Below are 18,704 nucleotides of genomic sequence, written 5' to 3'. Positions count from 1 at the left end.
TCATTGTTACGGCCCTTAGCTAAGCTATTGTAAGACTAGATATTGGAGATTGTAGGTAAACTCCTAATTGTAAAAAGAAAAGAACAGCTTGTTTTTACATGGAGCCTTTCATGACCCAAAGTGTTTTGCAACCAAGTGCATTTGAAGTACAGTCACTGTCTTAACGTAGGAAATGGGTGGCCAGTTTCTGTACAATATAGTGTCACAAGCAGCAATGACCTGATGGTCTGTTGGTTGGGTGATAAATATTAGTCTGGTTACAGTGGGAATCACTTCTTCAAATATTGCTGTGGGATCTATAGGGCTACCAATTCTTTACGACTCATTTTCAAACATAGTGGTTACACCTCACGACCAGTTGCTGCCAATGAGGTGGTCAATATGCAAACTTAGTGCTGCATCCTCATTTTGACTTAATTATAGCATTGGTCCAAACAGGGCTCACGCTGCTGACTCAGTAGGAGACTGAGTGGCGTGCACTTTTATCACGTGGTCTGCTCTTCTTAAAGGGGAGCTGTACTTGATGGAAGGAAGTTGCTGCTAGTTGCTTGCATTGGCTGTTTGTAGGAGCTGCACAAGTGGAATAGCCGGGAAGAAAGAAATTCTGCGCTGGGGGCTGGGTGGTGAATGGGAGAAGAAAGGTTATGCCTTTATGGATTGGGGAGAAGGGGGTGCCAGGAGGCCTTTCAGGAATAGAATACATAATGCACCATGGTCCCAGTAACAGTGCTAACTTACGTGACCTCAGCCAGGGCAAGGATAGGAATTCTATAAGGACCTTGATTAACACGGGAACATAGAAAGAGGAGTAGGCCATTTTTAAAATATTCGTTCATGGAATGTGGGTGTCCTGGCTAAGCCAGCATTTATTGGCTATCCCTACTTGTCCTTGTTCAGAGGGCATTTAAGAGTCAACCACACTGCTGTGGGTCTGGAATCACATGTAGGCCAGACCAGGAAAGGACGGCAGGTTTCCAGGTGGGTTTTTGTGAAAATCAACAATGATTTCATGGTCATCATTAGACTTTTTTAAAATCCCAGATTGTTTAAAAACTGAATTCAAATTCCACTGTCTGTCATGGTGGGATTCAAAGCTGGGTCCCCAGAGCATTACCCTGGGTCTTTGTATTACCAGTCCAGTGACAATACCACTACATCACCGCCTCCCTGCCAACACCTTGAGACTGTTCCAACAATCAGAAAAATCTTTTCTGATTCTAAACTGAGGCTGAATGAAGCTAGATCAACCATGGCTTTCACGCCTAGGCCAGGATCTTCTGGCCCTGTCGTGGGCGGGACCTGATGTGGGCAAGGCTGTGCCCCAGCCAGAAGCCCATTGACTTGCGGCTGGACCGGAAGATACCGGAGGCAGGCGGGTGCAGAAAATCCCACCCCTAGTTGCATCTATATAAATATTTGTTATGAGTGTAACAATGAGGCAGAGCTGTGCTGCTCTCCCCCTCGCTTCAGTTCATTATCGCATGGACACCCACTTACGAGGCTCGCACATGAGGAATGATTATTTGAGTGAACTACCAGAAAAATAGAAGTGCAGTCCAAGGCAAGTTAGCATTTCAAGAAGAGGAGAAAGAAAGTTATGAAAACTGGAAAGAAGAGGGGAAAAGGACTTCTGGTTCTTTACTGGCACTTTAGTGTTGGAGCTAGCAGCAGGAATAGATAGTGTTTAACCCAAACCCAGCTTGGCTATTCCTCTTTTTTTATTATAAGTGCTCCAATTTCAAAATCCTGACAGAGACCTGTGTGTCCTCCTTTTCAACAGCTACATAATGGAACCAGTGTACCTGGGGAAAGGAACAAGTGTTGAGGTCAGGCATGGCTATTCCCCCAGTTCCTAACTCTTCCTATTACTAGTATCAGTGTGTTCAAACCAATGTCAGGCTGTGTTTCTCTCTTTCTCCATTTCTCTGTACTATTTTAGTCTTGTCCAATGTAGAAGGAACAAATTAAAAGCCTCAAGTGAGACTGGAGTTTTGGAAGAATTTTTGTGTCCCTGTAGAGTTAAGCATATGTGGAACAGCCTCCCATAAAAACAATTTCATAAAATTAACTTCTTCAAGTCAGGTATCTCTCTGGCTGCTGTCCTGTTGAGACCAAGAAGTTGTGCTTTTCCTTTATCTTTTAAGGATCAGGGAGTGTTTGTCAATAACCTTCCATCAGGACATTAAAGCTGAGAAATTGTAATTGGAGTTATCAGAGAAGAACATTTAACAAAATTGTTTTGTTCACTATTTTAAAGAGGGAATTATAAATGTGTTAGCGCCTCCGTTAAAATAGACAGAACAGTCAGAGGAATATCACATGAGTGCATAAGTGTCAGTCCAGTCAGGACAGAAAGTGTTACTTAAGGCTTAAAATGAGTCGAATGAATTAGTCTATGATAAGTTACAGTGCATACAGTCTCTTTGAGGAACAGTCATGATGGCTGGGGTGATACAGGCATAGTAATTGGCTTGGGTCCAGACATGGTGCTGATGAGCAGTTTGTGCTTTAACTGCGAGGCCTGAGGCCATAACTGAATCTACCAGGGTTTAGTGGTTGCTCAGGGGTTCTCCCGAATTCACATAGGTTCACCAGAGGCCTTCCGGGGGGTCCCTTTTTCAAAGGCACACAGTGTGTGATCGAGGGACCAGGTGTCAAGAAGGGCATGGAGGCCAGATGCTGCCCACTTAAGTGCCCAATTATACTTAAAAAGCATTGGCCGCTGTTTGGAGAGGTGACATGGGTTTCCTACCAGTTCTCCCACTGGTGCGCTGAACCCGTATCACTTACACTAGATTCAGCCCATTCTCGTTTTCTTTCCAGGAATTTTATTTTCCAATTTTCTCATCTTTCTTTCCCAAATTCTTCTTCTGTGAATCCATGTACCCTGTTAAATTGATACTGGATAGTCCAGCACCTGCCATACTCTGACCAACATTAGAAAATGCTGAAGAAGGAAGCCCTTGGCGTCTAGTTTCACTGCCCACTTTTTGAGTGTTTATCAAACTTCAGCTCTGTTAATTTCACAACATGGTGGAAATCAGCAGCATGTCATAGAGGCAAATGTTAGGCCCAAATGAGCCCACATCTCTATGTGATAACAATAATTTCAGCCTTATTTAAAAATTAAAAGGCATCAGACCTCTCTCAGTTAGTAGCACTCTCATCTTTGAATCTGAAGACTGCAGGTTCCAGGCCCATTTCAGAGACTTCAGCCCATAATCTACAGACACTCTTGTTCTGTAGTGAGGGAGGGTTACGCTGACAAATGTACAGTTAAACTGAGGCCCTTTCTGCCCACAAATGTAAAAGATTCCATGGTCATAATTCGAAGAAGAGCAGGGATGTTTTCCCCGGTGTCTTTGCAAATATCTATTCCTCAACTGACATCATTGAAACAAGTTATCTGTTCATTATCACACTGCAGGTGGGAGCTTGCTGTGTGCAAATTGGATGCCTCAGTACCTACATTATATCAATGACTATATTTCAACAGTAGATAATTGATTCTAAAGTCCCCGCCGCAACGGGGATGTAAAATTCCAGCCCCTGTCTCTAACTTCTCAGACATGCTGTCCAACATTCATGGATAGGCAGAATTGTCCTACAATTAAATACTGGGAAGACCAAAGCCGTCGTCTCTGGTCGCCACCACAAACCTCGTTGTTCCCTAGCTACTGGTTCCATCACGCTCTATGGTAACTACCTGAAGATGATCAGACTGTTCATAAACTTGGCGTCATATTGGATGCAGAGATGAGTTTCCAACTACATATCTGCACCACTAAGACTACTGAATTCTACCTTCTTAACATCCCTGACTCTGCCCGTGCCTGAACTCATCTGTGCTGAAACCGCACCTGTGCCTTCATTACCTCTAGAATTAATGATTCCAATGCATTTCAGGCCAGAATCTCTCTTTCCACCCTCTTTAAACTTGAAGTAATCCAAAACTCTGTTGCCTTGTTCTAGTTTGCTCCAAGTCCAAGTAAAGTTGCTCATTGACCAACTTTGGCTCCCATTTAAATATTTGAAAGTATCTAAAATTCTCATTTTTGTTTTCAAATTGCTCACGGGCTTTGCTGCTCCCTTTCTATGTAATTTCTTCCTGTCCTACAACTTCTGAGAAATCTGTGCTCCTCTAATTCTGGCCTCTCGAACATACTGATCTTAGTTGCTCCACCATTGGCGGCTGTGCCTTCAGGTGCTAGAGTCCTAAGCTGTTGAATTCCCTCCAGTAACTTCTCTGTCGCTCTGTCTGCTTTAAGACAATCCTTTAAAACTACCTATTTGTCTGAGCTTTTGGTCATTTGCCCCTAATGGATTTTTATTTTATTTTATTTATTCATGAGAAGTGGCATGAATGTTACTTGCCACTTATCAGCCCAAGCCTGAATGTTGGCCAGGTGATGCTGCATGCATGCAGAGATTGCTTCATTACCTGAGGAGTTACAACTGATGCTGAATATCGTGCAATCATCAGCAAACATCTCCACGCCTGACCTTATGATGGAGTGAAGACCATTTTTGAAGCAGCTGAAGACGGTTGGGTCTAGGAAACTGTCCTGAGGAACTACAGCAGTGATGTCCTTGGGCTGATATGATAGGTCTTCAAAAACCAGAAGTATCTTCCTTTGTTCTAGGTATGACTACAGCCAGTGGAGAATCTCCTTCTGTTCTCCTGTCTATCGTTGTACTTCAGCAGGTTCAGTGTGGGACCTGTCATTAGTCTGAGCATGGCTTTCAATCTCCTCCGACTGACAGGGCTCCTCAGCTGTCACAAACTTCTGCCAGCTGCTACAGCATGTCTGTGATGTGCTCAGCATCCTGTGATCCTGAAGCAAGTTGTGAATGCATGCCCACTGACACGACTATATCTGTGCTGAGGGCGGGTGCAGGGTAAAGATGTGCGCTGCATCCTCTGAGGGTTCAAGGTCCTCCTACTCAGATGTGGACTACAGGGCCTCTGTCAGGAGAGCAGCCTGTCCCTCATTAGTACGTAAATGTGAATTAGAGAACAGAAAAAATTAGGACAAAGTTTTCTCATTCCTTTTTCTCAGCCATGCGTGTTGCAAATATCCTTTCTGTCCAGTGGTGGACATCAAACTTGAGGCCTCCCCATTCTTCACACTGTAGTCTGATCGTGCCACCTAGCCAGGCATCCCTGGCCTCCAGATTGGTTGAGAGACCCAACCTCAGTGGGTTTCAGGGCACGGATGTTCAGATGCCCCCACTGTTTTCACCCTTTCTCTGATATAGTGGGTCCTTTTCTCCTGCAGGCAGGAAGAGAGAGTTAGTCTGTAGGCAATGATCAACTGAAAGCCTAATCAGATGGTATCCCTCTGATGCAAGGTTGGGCCTCCTGGATATCTCATACACACGTCCACTCTCAGGGGACTTGGAGCAAGCTGACACCAAGGTGCAGATGCATGTCACCCACATGCAACCATTGCTCATCAGGCAGATGCTGCTGGGACATACAATTCTACTGGCAGTCTAGCTAATCCCTCCCCATATTGACACCTATTGCCTGATGCCCAGGTGAAAGCCACAGCACTCTGAACATTCAGTTAAACTCACCCTGGTGGAGGAGGCCATTGACCCATTTTCAACACTGGACCCATGTTCGCTGCTGGACCCCACAGCTGGAAAATATCTGCTGCTATCTCCATCCAGACGTCCTTGGCCAGGCGGGTGGGTGCCTTGCCATCTGTAGGGAACAACTCCTCACCTCCATTCTGGAGGAAAAACTGTTGGGAGGCATCACTGAACTGTGGGGCCACATTTTGTTTCTCTGTGACATTTTCCTGTTTACAGTTCCTGCTCCTCTCCACTGATTATAGACTAGACACAAAGCCTTTCACGGCTTTTGCTCAGGAGGATAATGGGTCTTTTCTGGGAGATGTGTTCTTGCTCTGGGCATTGATGGCTCACTCTGGAAGATGATGACTCTTTTCTGGGCTTTAGTGGGTCGTGCTCTGGTGGTTAGTAGCTCTTGCTTTGGGAGTTAATGGCTCTTGCTCTGGTGGTTAATAGCTCTTGCTCTGGTTGTTGGTGTCTCTTGCTCTGGGGGTTGATGGCTCTTGCCCTGGGGGTTGATGGTTCTGGCTCTGGGAGATGGTGGCTCGTGCTCTCCAGATTATGGGTCTTGTTCTCTAGGTTGATGGCCCTTGCTCTGGGCATTGATGGAGATGATGGCTCTTGCTCTTTGTAAACCAGCTATGACCATATTGAATGGTGCAGCAGGCTTGAAGGGCCAAATGGCCTACTCCTAGTTTCTACGTTTCTATATTTCTAAGAAGGTAGGTGCTTGTAGCAGTTGATATGGTGAAGTGGGAAGCTCTGAAGCATTGCAGTCAGATCTGACTACCGTTAAAAATGACACTGGTACCTATGCTCCTATCACCCAACCCCCACCAAAATTGGCAACTTCCAGCCTATGCCCAACACTTGTTTTATCAGGCCTCATGCCTCCATTCTGTTAATTGGCTGGCTACCATGTAATAATGTGTTCAGGTACTTCCACCTCAAATGGCAATGACACCCACTTCTGGATCCACACCAGAACAAGAACCATCAACCTGGAGAGCAAGAGCTATCATCTCCCAGAGAAAAAGCCATGAACCCCCAGACCCAGAGCTATCATCTCCATCAACGCCCTGAGCAAGAACTATCAACCTGGAGAGCAAGAGCCATCAATGCTGCTGACATTAAATTCCGCTCAAGCTGTCATGAAAAGCCATTTATAGCCATAAATTACTTATGGGTATATTGATTTTTTTAAGGAAGATGTGTGTGTTTTTAAAGAAATACAAGCAAGGACACTGAGCAAAAGATGACTGATGGTGTAAAGTGACCACTTCCTTGAAAATTCCTACATGGATTATACTGACTGGCCTGTCCTGACAGAACATGGAATGGTGCACCTGAAAAGGTCTCATGGCCCTCATCAAGCAGAGACACTTAAAAGGAGATGGGAAAGATGCAACAGACTGAACATTAATCTCCTGTAGTTGCAGAGACAAAAGATTGATTACCATGTCTCAGCAGGCATCTAAAATCTATCTCCTGATGAGTCATATCTCAAAATGTGTAAAATGATAGGAGATCAAAGAAAACAGACTGTGGGGGCAAGACGTGTTTTTTTACTCCCCCTTACAGGAATACACAGAGGAAAATGGGTTAAAAAGTTAGGTACAGAATAGTGCTAATGTGCTGGGAGAGTGACAGCTCATGAAGGCCAGCTGCTCACCCTGCAGTTGCAAGTAAAGTCTCTCTTTCCTTCTCTCTGTCACTGGAGGCCACAATCAAAAAGGAAATAGGACAGCTCCTTTAGCCATTTGCAGAACCAGGTGTCTCCAAACCAACTGCTCAACTGCCAAAGTCAGCTTTACCAGAATCATCCAACTGAACGGCCACAACATTCCATCCTGCTCTCTTGCCCACATGTCTGTCCTTGGCTTGCTGCATTGTTCCAGTGAAGCCCAATGCAAACTGGAGGAACAGCACCTCATCTTCCGACTAGGCACTTTACAGCCTTCCGGACTGAATATTGAATTCAACAACTTTAGGTCTTGAGCTCCCTCCCCCATCCCCACCCCTTTTCTGTTTCCCCCTTCCTTTTTTTTCCAATAAATTATATAGATTTTTCTTTTCCCACTTATTTCCATTATTTTTAAATATTTTAAAATCTTTTATGCTTTCCCCACCCCCACTACAGCTATAACTTGAGTGCCCTACCATCCATTCTTAATTAGCACATTCGTTTAGATAATTTCACCAACTTTAACACCTATGTGTTCTTTTGTTCTACTGTTGTTGACATCTTTTGATGATCTGCTTCTATCACTGCTTGTTTGTCCCTACAAACACACCAACCCCCTCCACTTCTCTCTCTCTCTCTCTCCGCACCCCCCCCACACACCTTAAACCAGCTTATATTTCAACTCTTTCTTGGACTCGAACTCAAGTTCTGTCGAAGGGTCATGAGGACTCGAAACGTCAACTCTTTTCTTCTCCGCCGATGCTGCCAGACCTGCTGAGTTTTTCCAGGTAATTCTGTTTTTGTTGTGGCCACAACATTTCACCATCTATGCCTCATGGACAAGCCAAATGCCGATTCATATATCTTTTTTAACTTTTATTTTTGAACTCTTAACATCTCATTTCTGATCTGTGTGTATGCGTGTTGCATTTTTATTTTTCCTTTGTTTTTTAGTAACTAATAACTAAGAAACTTAATCTTTCTTTGACTCAAGAAGGCCTGGTAAAATTGGCTCCTTCTAGAACATAAAGGTTGGTGGGCAGGCCAGGAGCCCTGGCGGGCATTGGAAAAAGCATGAAATCTCAATCACGGGTGGGATGAGGTTTCATGTAGCTTTTTAAAAATTTAATAAAAGTGTAACTCAAAGCGATGGACATGTCCCAACTCATGTGACAGTGTCACATGAGGGGACATGTCAGGGATTTTTTTTTTCTGCTTTTGGCACCTTTTATTGTGGAGCCAATCTCCCTGAGGCAGTGAAAGAGCGTACTCTTGGCTCAGGGAATGCCCTCCCATCCCCCACCCGCACAGGGAGCGCAGAGTGCTTCTTTGCGGATGTCACGCTGGGCGGGCCTTAATTGGCCCACCCATGTAAAATGGCAGCACGCCCCCAATCAGGGGCGCCAATCGGAAGTGTTCCTGCTCCTGAACTTCCCCCCCACCTGTGGTCTCACTGGTGCTCTGTATAACTGAAGCATAACCACCCTACTTTTGCTTGTAATTCCCCTTGCAATAAATAATAGCATTCTATTAGCTTTCCTAATTACTTGCTGTACCTGCACACTAGCCTTTTACAAATCATGCACTAAGACGACCAGATCCCTCAGCATCTCAGAGCTCTACAATCTCTCACCATTTAGATAATATGCCTCTCTTTTATTCTTCCTGCCAAAATGGACAATTTCACATTTTCCCACATTATACTCCATTTGCCAGATCTGTGCCCACGCACAACCTATCCATGTCTTTCTGTAGCCTCCTTATGTCCTCTTCACAAATTAATTTCCTACCTATCCTTGTGTCATCAGCAAATTTGGCAAGCATCCCATCAATAACTTCATCCAAGTCATTTTTTTAATTGTAATCAGCTAAAGTCCCAGCACTGATCCCTGTGGCACACCACTCATTACATCTTGCCAACCTGAAAAACACCCATTTATGCCTACTCTCTGCTTCCTCTTAGCCAGCCATTTGGACTGGGAAAAGGTATTCGGAAGGGAAGGGATCCCTTTCAAATTAACCTTGTTACTACCAACTGAGGGGGTTGGATAAAGAGAGGGAGCCAGGTCATTCCTCCTCTCCCAAGAGCATTGGGGTTCCATTCAAGAAGATAACAAATTGGGGGACCTCGCTCAAGGACCGGTCTTAACAGACATCTGGAGCCTAGTGGTCCAGGTACAATCCAAGACTGAGCATTGGTAAACTAGTCATTGTTGCTGAGTAATTTCTGCTTGATAGTACTGTGGGCAACACTTTCCATCACTTTTCTTATGATTGAGAGTAGACTGACGGGGTGGTAAGTGGCCAGATCGGATTTTTCCTGCTTTTTGTGGACTGGGAATACCTGGGCAATTTTCCACATTGTCAGGTACATACCAGTGTTTTAGCTGCACTGGCTAGAGTGCCGTTAGTTCTGGAGACTGAGTTTTTAACACTATGGTCAGGATGCTGTCAGGGCCCATTGCTTTTGTTGTGTCCAGTATGTTCAGCTGCTTGTTATGTGGCTCAGTGACAAATTTTGTTTGATATTGCCTTGGAAATAGCTTGAGACATTTTACTACTCTAAGGGGACTATATAAACCTAAGTTGTAGGTGTAGTAGCTGCTATCCTCTGCAAAATAGGAGAAGTCAAGTCATTACTTACATACAAAGGGTTAGTATGAAATTAAATGCTCTAACAGAAATAGCAGAATCCACAAAAGCTTTTATAAGGGAAGTGGATAAACATTTGAAAAAGAGAAAAAAATGAACAGAGGATGGAAGAAAGGAAAGGAAATGGGTTCGACTGGCACTCACAGCCTATGTTCATGGGTGAATAATTATTTAGATAAAATGGTGGAGACTGTTGCTACTTACAGGACCAGAATTGAACCTGAGGTGAGAAAGAGAGAAATCAAAAGAGGAATGGAAAAATTGAGATGAATGAAAAGCAGGCAATTTCTCATGAATAGCTCAGTGACTGCAACACTTGTGTAAAATGCTACATTAATAGAGCAGATACAACAATGAATCCTCTTGACAGAAATACTCCATTCACCCATGTTTCTCAATATTGAATGTGATCATGTCCCCATGTAAAATTGTTGGAATTGAGCATAGCTGACTATGCTTCACATGTTTTTCAGAGCTAGATAATGACACCTCAAGCCACATCCTTTTGGATAGACTTCCCCCACACAGAATGCACATTCATTTTAAATAAATACAGAAAACGCTGGAAATATGGAATTGAAAGCTAACCTCAGTAATGGTGACCATGAAACTCATCACTGATTGTCGTAAAAACCTATCTGATTCACTAGTGTCCTTTAGGGAAGGAAATCTGCCAGTGAAAATGGCTGATCAATTGAAGTTGGGCATCTGCATTAACAGTGCCCAAGATACTCAAAACGCCCAAATGAAGCCAGCAAGCATCTAGTGTTTGAAACCTTCAGACAAATTAAATAAAGGTTCATTAAGGGCCCAGGTTTATAGAAATGAGGAGCCTCCTACAACATGACTGGAATTGTCTTATCCAAGTGGTTGGCATCAACCCACAGGCTTTCTCTTTGCAAAGGTTGAAGTGCTGCTGCCACCATTGTCTTTCTTCCCCCAGCCACCCTATCCCATTCCTTCATCCTGAAAAGTTACTGGCATCGGAAATTCAGCACCCCTTCCCCCACCTCCTCCCTCCACCCACACTGGAGCTCAGCATAGGGCCTGATGTTTTTCTTCTTGGCAAAACTAATATGGTAGGTGACACACCTTTGGTGAATGAGAGACATAGGTAACTTTTCGGGTCAATGACATCTGAATTCCATTCCTCTCCCCAGATGCTTTTGATCTACTGTGAACTTCTAGCATTTTTTGTTTTTATTTCAGATTTCCAGCATCCACAGTATTTTGCTTTAGTAGACGCATCCACTGGTTATTCCCTGGGGCTGGAAATACAAGAGTACCACATAAAGGCTCTGTTCTCTTTTTGATATATATATCTGTGTGCCAGTTGATGCATCATATGGGTTTGGGCAGTGCTTTGATTTTTTTCACCTCGGGGAATGGGTTTCTCCAATCTGGGCAGATTCATCGGATGAAGGGCAGTCTGGTTTGGGTGCTTTACTATGATGTTATTTTTGCTGCATATTAATTTTTCCATTCCTCTCTAGCAGGCGGTGTCTCATATTGAGTCATGGTCCCATTAGCACAGGCAGCAGCTACAGGAGCCAACAAATGTGAACATAAACCACAAGTGAAGCAAGACTAATTGTTACCTTTAACCCCCACCTCTCACTTCCTAATGTTTTCAGCTAAAGCCACTGCATAACAACCAGAAGCATGAACTCTGCTAGTTATTTCCTTCAAAACTGAGCTCAGTTACCACATATCCCTACTTCCATCCTGGCTAAGATCAGACAACTAGGCACCTACTGAGAACCAAATCTCAGATGCCCCTGTCCTATTACACTCAGTGCAGCAGGTAGTATATTTATCATGTAAAATGCTATGGGTAGCTCTGATGTTTCACCTTCTCAGCTACCCCTTCTGGTAAGTTGAAAGGAAACAGAATTCATGACTGAACACAAAAGAAAATTTCTAGGCCATTTATCTTTGCCCACTTTTCCTTTAAGCCCCTCCCTGCTGCTGATTTTATGCAGGCTCACTTTTCTGCATTCTATAGATGCCTTCCAGTGACATCAATTTGTTGTGAGTTCTGGACATATGCCATAAAAGTAATTATCTCCACAAAAAATGTTTCTTCCACTCACTTCTTCATCTCCGGGGGCAGGGAAGGCTGGGGGGTTCTAGGCAGCATTTGTTATTGCCAAGGATGTGTCTATACCAAGCTACCTTTGATCTGTCTACAGAATACTTCTTCACTTCAGTTTTTTTCAAATAATGTCAAATGAAGTATAATGCCATAAATAAAAAATAGCTCTATTAAAAAAAATTTTTAAAAGCACTCACACAAATATTTTGTGTCCAGTTAGGATTCCCTCACGGTATTGTGGCTTGCACAAACCCAGTGTATATTCACAAGGACACTCTCCCCACTGAGTTGACATGATGAGCACTAATAGGTTTAAAAGCGCAACAATGGCTGTTTGAAAACAGAGACACAAATACCTGGGTGATTCAAAGATAAAAGATCCCTGGTACCTCTGCTGGTTAAAGACAACGAAGAGCTGAGTTACACATCAAGAAGGTTCCAGGTTTGTTCCTACCCTCTGCTGAATTAATGGTGGCAAAGCCTTGCTTTGTGTGTCTAGAATTGCCAGAGGAAAAGAAATATAGACAAAAGATTATCAATCTGGTACGACCACCACTGCCAACATTCATATCTCAGTTTGATAGTAAAACATATTGATCTCCAATTGGTTTACAAAGCCGTTTAAATGTTCATCAAAGACAGGGCCAATTAAAACTTGAATCCTCTTAAAAACTGAGAAACTACTTTATTCATTATCCAGGGTTTGACTTAAGTGTATCTGGATTAGAGAGAAGGCAATCTGCAAAGCTCCTCTACTCTGTTAACCATCCAACATCTCCTGCTGAAAGTATTTGTGTATAGATAATGGGCAAGAATAGGATTGCATTTGACTGTTAAGGGTATGGAAGCTTGGTGGTTATGGCACTCGGCCAACAACTCAGAGGTTGAGCTTAAACCCTATCATGGCAAGATGTGATCCAGTAGGAGCTAACACTGGAAAATAACCATGAAGGCTCCCAGATTGAAATAAAAACCCGACTGGTTCATTAAAATCCTTCAGGAAAGGGAAGCTGATACTTTTTCTCAGTTCTGATGAAATATCACAGACCCAAAATGTTAATCCTGTTTCTCTCACCATAGATGCTTCCTGACCTGATCGGCATCTCCGGGATTTTCTGTTTTTATAAACTTGATGTCTTTGTCTGGCTTACTTGGGACTATAGTCCCACACCACATGTTTAACTCATAATGTCCTCAGGGTAGCTGAGGAGGAGCAGTAAATACTGCCTTGATATGTGCTACCCATATCCCAAGAACGAAGGGATGCATTTTTTAAAGCTCCCTTAGTGGGATGATAGATATTTTAACATTGAATTTCCATGGAGGTTCCGGTTCCGAATTGTCTGCTGCAATTTTGGTGGAAGATCCACGGAAATCATAAGCACAATTTGTATAATTTCTATGGGATTTCCGGGGATTTTCCGGCAGTGACATGAGAGCCTTTCTGTGGAAATTAGTGGCATTTATTTCTCTACACTAAGAAAGGTTATTCATTGGCGTCAGGAGTATCTAAGGGAGGAAGAGGGCTTCAAGGAAGGGCAGTGGGTGGTTTCAGGGCGTGGAAGTGTTCAACACAAAGGGCCTGGCATTATAGGTGTGGTCAGGGGCTGTGGGGCAGTTAGTAAATGAGGACCCTAGAGGGGCTCGGTGCTGTTGGATCCTGGGTGTGTAAATGAGGAAGCTGTCTAATATGCGGAAGGTCCACAGTTATGAAGGGAAGAGTTCAATACGGTGGAAGTGCAGGTCCCGTCTGAGGTAGGAATAATGGAAGGCCCCAGAGGACGAGTCAAGGGATTCTAAGGTCAAGTAAAGGATAATGGTGAGAGGGTCTAGGATCAGAGGAGGAATATCGAGGGTAAGGGGGATCCCTTCCAGACCTGACTGATGACACTAATGCAGCATCCCCCAGGCAGCAGCGGAAGAGTGCGACAATGTAGCTCACACCTCCACCCAAGCCATCATCGAGCAGACCGCTAACTTGCTTAAAATGTGCTTCCACTGCCTTAACTGGTCTGGAGGGGCCCTGAAGTTAGCCCCACAGAGGGTATCACGAATAATATGGTCTGCTGTGTATTGCACAACATGGCCATATAACGCAAATAGCCATTGCACAAAGGCGACAGGGATGTTTATTTATGTGTCCAGTGCTCACTATGGAACATGTCTGAACATGCAGGTTCTCTGGCCCTAAGTTGTATGTAATATCAAGGGGATTGTCCAAGATTATTATCAGTGGGGGTAATTGAACTTTTGTAGGTGCTCCTCCTAAAATGGGGATGAATTGGATGAGCATAAGAAAGAGGCCATGAATGTGCATGAGACTTTACTGGAAGCCAGATCCATGGAGAGACACAACAGGGATACAGGGGCAACCTAATTTATACATAATCTGCCCAGGATTGAGGCACCTACATGGCCACATCATCAGAACTCCATTGCCTTTTTGGGATGTCTACCAATCTCTGTTAGCCCCCCTCCTGGAGCCCCTCTGAACTTGTATCTTCTACCACGTAGAGGGCAAGAAGAGCAGACTATTGTCACACAATGCTCGCTAGTGAATACTGTTCCCAATTTGTTTCGTACTTAGACGTGTCAATCAGCCTACTACGACTGAGACTTCAGATCCTGCACCTTTGTCATAGGGCTTTGAGTGCACCTACAACAGCTCAATTGTCCCCATTGGGAGTAATCTCGATCAATCTCCTTGACACTGGATATAAATTGGGGCCAGCTGAGCCTGCATGCTCAGCCACATCCAATGGTGAGTTCAAAACTGGACACACCCATGAACATCCCATTAGGATTGAATACAAACTACCTTGCAGCCATGAGGCATGCCAGTGCACTTAGATCCCTGACTATGCTAGTCCCAACAAACGATGATGATGCACACCCGAATAAATTGAAACAGAGAGGTAGTTGAAACATTAAGCTTTGAGATTATCTCATGGATCAGTTCCACTATAGCTCGTGCAGTAAAAGGTGATGGAGCATCCCTGGCCTCGAGCTATGATACAAGACTGATATTTCAGAGCCTTGGGGTGGGTCCTGCCGGTGGCTGTGGGGAGGGATGGACTGCTCTCCCCTCTCCCAGATGGAAAGTCGTCCACATCACAGCCATAATATGCTAAAGGCGGACTAAACTGGGTGAGAGTAGGACTTGTGCCCCTCAGTGGGAGGAATTCCTGCCCTTCAGAGCTACAAGACAATCTGATTGGCCGCCAACTCTAGCAGTCCTGGCAGCACCAGATCTCAGCAATGAACGCTACTGGAACTACAAGGAGAGGCAAGGGGAAGAGAGATGGTTTCCAGAGACTGGTAAGTCCCAGGCCTTTAGGGTACGAGGGATCCAAACGCCCAGGTAACGTGGGGGGGAGGTGGGTGGCAGGGGCCAGGTTTTGGAGGGTGGACAGCAAGGAATGAAGGGGTTGGTGGGTGACATCTTTGTGGGGGGGCGGAGGGGGGGGTGGGGGGTGTGTGGCCCTGATGCACACCGACCCAAATGATATGCCCCCCATTTCATTCTGCCCTTTTTCACCATGGCCTCAAAAAGGCCTACTGCCCATTCCCACACCCCTACTAACATGTTATGGTGTGACTGGCATAATATCCTGGTCAATTGGTTTGGTAATTAGCTCAACTGGCCCTCCATTATTTATTTAAAATGACAGGCAGGTTGCCGATTTGGTGCCCACCCACCTAATGCATTATGGGACAGCCCGGGGGTGGGTGGACGGCAGTGGGCTGGGCACCCCTCATATTTAATGTGTCCCCCCACCCCTCCTGAAACTATAACCTATAGGAGACCATAAGATTCAGCCCTTGGTGTTTTTCTTTAGGCAATAATCTTTAAATTACTCCTTGTAATTTTCCACTGTTATGTTCCTACCAGAAATGAGAAGTTGGGTGATTAAATCTCTGAATTGTGACTTTTCTAGTGTTCCACAGCTGCTCTTTGTCACAAAACATAAAGTCAATGGGCAGGATTTTCACTACAGAGGCAAGAAGAACAAGTCGGGAAATTTCCCAACTTGGTAGATCAATCTCCATATAAATGGTTCCCCCGCACATACTATTTTCAGTCTTGGGAAGTGGGGGCTGGATCCAGTTAGGCCCGCTGACCCCGGAAGCAGTTCAAGTGTAGCCACAGAGGCAGATGAGTGCTGAGGCGGGCTATTTAGTAGGCCCAACTTGGTTCTCTGAGACTTTGTTCCAGTTATATTAAAGACTGTTAAGCCCTCTAGCATTCACCCCTCATACTCCCTCACCCCCTTTCATCTACTCCACATGCATTCTCCATGCTCCCAAGCCATATCCATGTCACCTCTTTGACCACAATCAGATCAGCTACAATCTTATGGAATGGTGGAGCAGGTTCAAAGGGCCAAATGGCTTAGTCCTGCTCCTAAGTTCTATGTTCCTAATTTCCTATGCACTCCATGCCATCTCCATGACCCTATGATCCTTCCATGACCCTTCCACCCCAATCACAAAATGGCAAGTCTTGAAAAGCTCTATAAAAAAATTTGGAACTCTGCTTTGAAAAAAACCTGCTGTTCTTCCAACCTTATAAAAGTGCCAATCATATACGTCATTCATAGGTTCAGTAACAGAAGCTTTACCCCACTCCGCATCTCTAAGTCTTGTCCAAATAAACATAAATTGAAAAAAAACAGATTGAAGAAAGAATAGCTTATTATAACCTCATAAAGGTGTCAATCAATCAAAGCCAACACTTCCATAAGCTGTATAAGCAGGCTCCTGCTGAGCTAATTCATTAATGAGTCTTGGAACTCAGCAAAACATCCATAATTAGTCCATATGTGAACTGTAACAACAGAAATGGTTGGCCAGACATCTGCTTCTCCAGGTGGCCTCATTATGAATGCTTGGCTAAGCTCCAAGACACACTAACGTTGTTCAAGGATTTTGACCCAGCAACTGTAAAGAAATGGCAATATAGTTCCAAATCTGCTTGGTATATAGCTTGGAGGGGAACATGCAGGTGGTGGTGTTCCTATGTGCCTGCTGCCATTGTCCTTGTAGTTGGTAGAGGTTGCGGGTTTGGAAGGTGCAGTTGAAAGTATGCACTGCTGCCAAAGTGTGTGAGTGGTGGAGGGAGTGAACGTTTAAGGTGATGGATGGATACCAATCAAGCAGGCCAATTTGTGTTTAATTTTGCAAGTGTTGTTAATGCTCCAATCATTTGACAAATGGAGAACATTACATCATATTCCTGACTTGTGCCTTGTAGATGGTGGACAAGCTTTGGGGAGTTTGGAGGTGAATTACTCCCCACAGAATTCCCAGCCTTTGACTTGTTCCTGTAGCCACAGTTTTTAAATAGCTGGTCCAGGTTATTTTCTGGTCAATGGTAACCCCAGGATGTTGATAATGGAGTTTTCAGTATAGTAATGCCATTGAATGTCAAGAGGAAATGGTTAGATTTTCTCTTGTTGGAGATGATCATTGTGTGGCATTTGTGTGCTAGAAATATTACTTGCCACTCATCAGCGCAAGCTATTGTCCAGGTCTTGTTGCATATGGGCATGGACTGCTTTAGTGCCTGAGGAGCCACAAATGGTACTGAACACTGTGCAATCATTAGCAAATATCCCCTTTCTGACCTTATGATGGTGGAAGACCATTGATGAAATAGCTAAAGATGGTTGTGCCTAGGACCCTCCCCTGAGGAACTTCCACAGCAATGTCTTGGCACTGAGATGGTTTGTATATATTACATTCTCTCTTTAACTTCCAATGAATTATCCACAGTAATTTTCTGTGTGAGGTCATAAGTTGATGGATAATACAACAGTTCTTCTTTGAGTAATGTAATGAGATCTTGTATGCACACATGTGAGGACAGACAGAGCCTCAGTTTAATATTTCCCCCAAAAGACAGCACCTATGGCACTCCCTCAGTACCATACTGAAGTGTCAAGGTAGATCTCAAGAGTGGTGGCTTTAAATAACTTCCTGATCAGCCATGAGAATGCTTTCACTGAGCTATAGTTCACACCCATTCTGTAAGTGTGCGCAATAACCAGGAATTTTCAATTTGAGCCCAGGTGGAAACTAAGCAGTACTCCTGAAAGGGTATGGGAAATGGGGCAGATTGTGGAATCTGCATCATATCATCATCAAGTTAGCAATTTGCAGTAGTAGGGGATTGGGAAGGGCTTGCAGGGTGGGAAGGGAGCAAGAGGGAAAGCAATAGGTGATTTGTAAATCATCCAGTCCATCCAATAATGGATTCTGTCTATCCTTCTGTGCTCTATCAAAATTAATGACCTCTTCTCTGCTTATCCCACCAACTACTGTCAGCTTGGCCTTATTGGAAAGTATAGGCTCAACGTTCCTTCATTTGAAGAGTAGAAAAAAATGAGAAAACGCAGAAGGAAATTGGTGAAGCATTACAATGGGGATTTAGGTGGCAGTCTAACCCAGGAAATGTTGATTTGCTACTTTAAAAATGATGCATTTTGGTTCATTTTAGGCATGGTTGTATTTCAAAATGAGTAGATTTCTTAACTTGTATAGTTCAGGAAAGCAAAGACTATTCCTCAGAGCAAGCAAACATACTTTTATACATTACAATAATAAATAAACTTAAAGGAAGCAATTTATTGGATGTAAAGTATTTTGGGACACACACAGGCCACAGTAGGTGCTAAATAAATGCAAGCTTAT

Source organism: Carcharodon carcharias, chromosome 6 (assembly GCF_017639515.1).
Source record: "Carcharodon carcharias isolate sCarCar2 chromosome 6, sCarCar2.pri, whole genome shotgun sequence".
Lineage (NCBI taxonomy): Eukaryota > Metazoa > Chordata > Chondrichthyes > Lamniformes > Lamnidae > Carcharodon > Carcharodon carcharias.
This window is presented reverse-complemented; position numbering follows the sequence as displayed.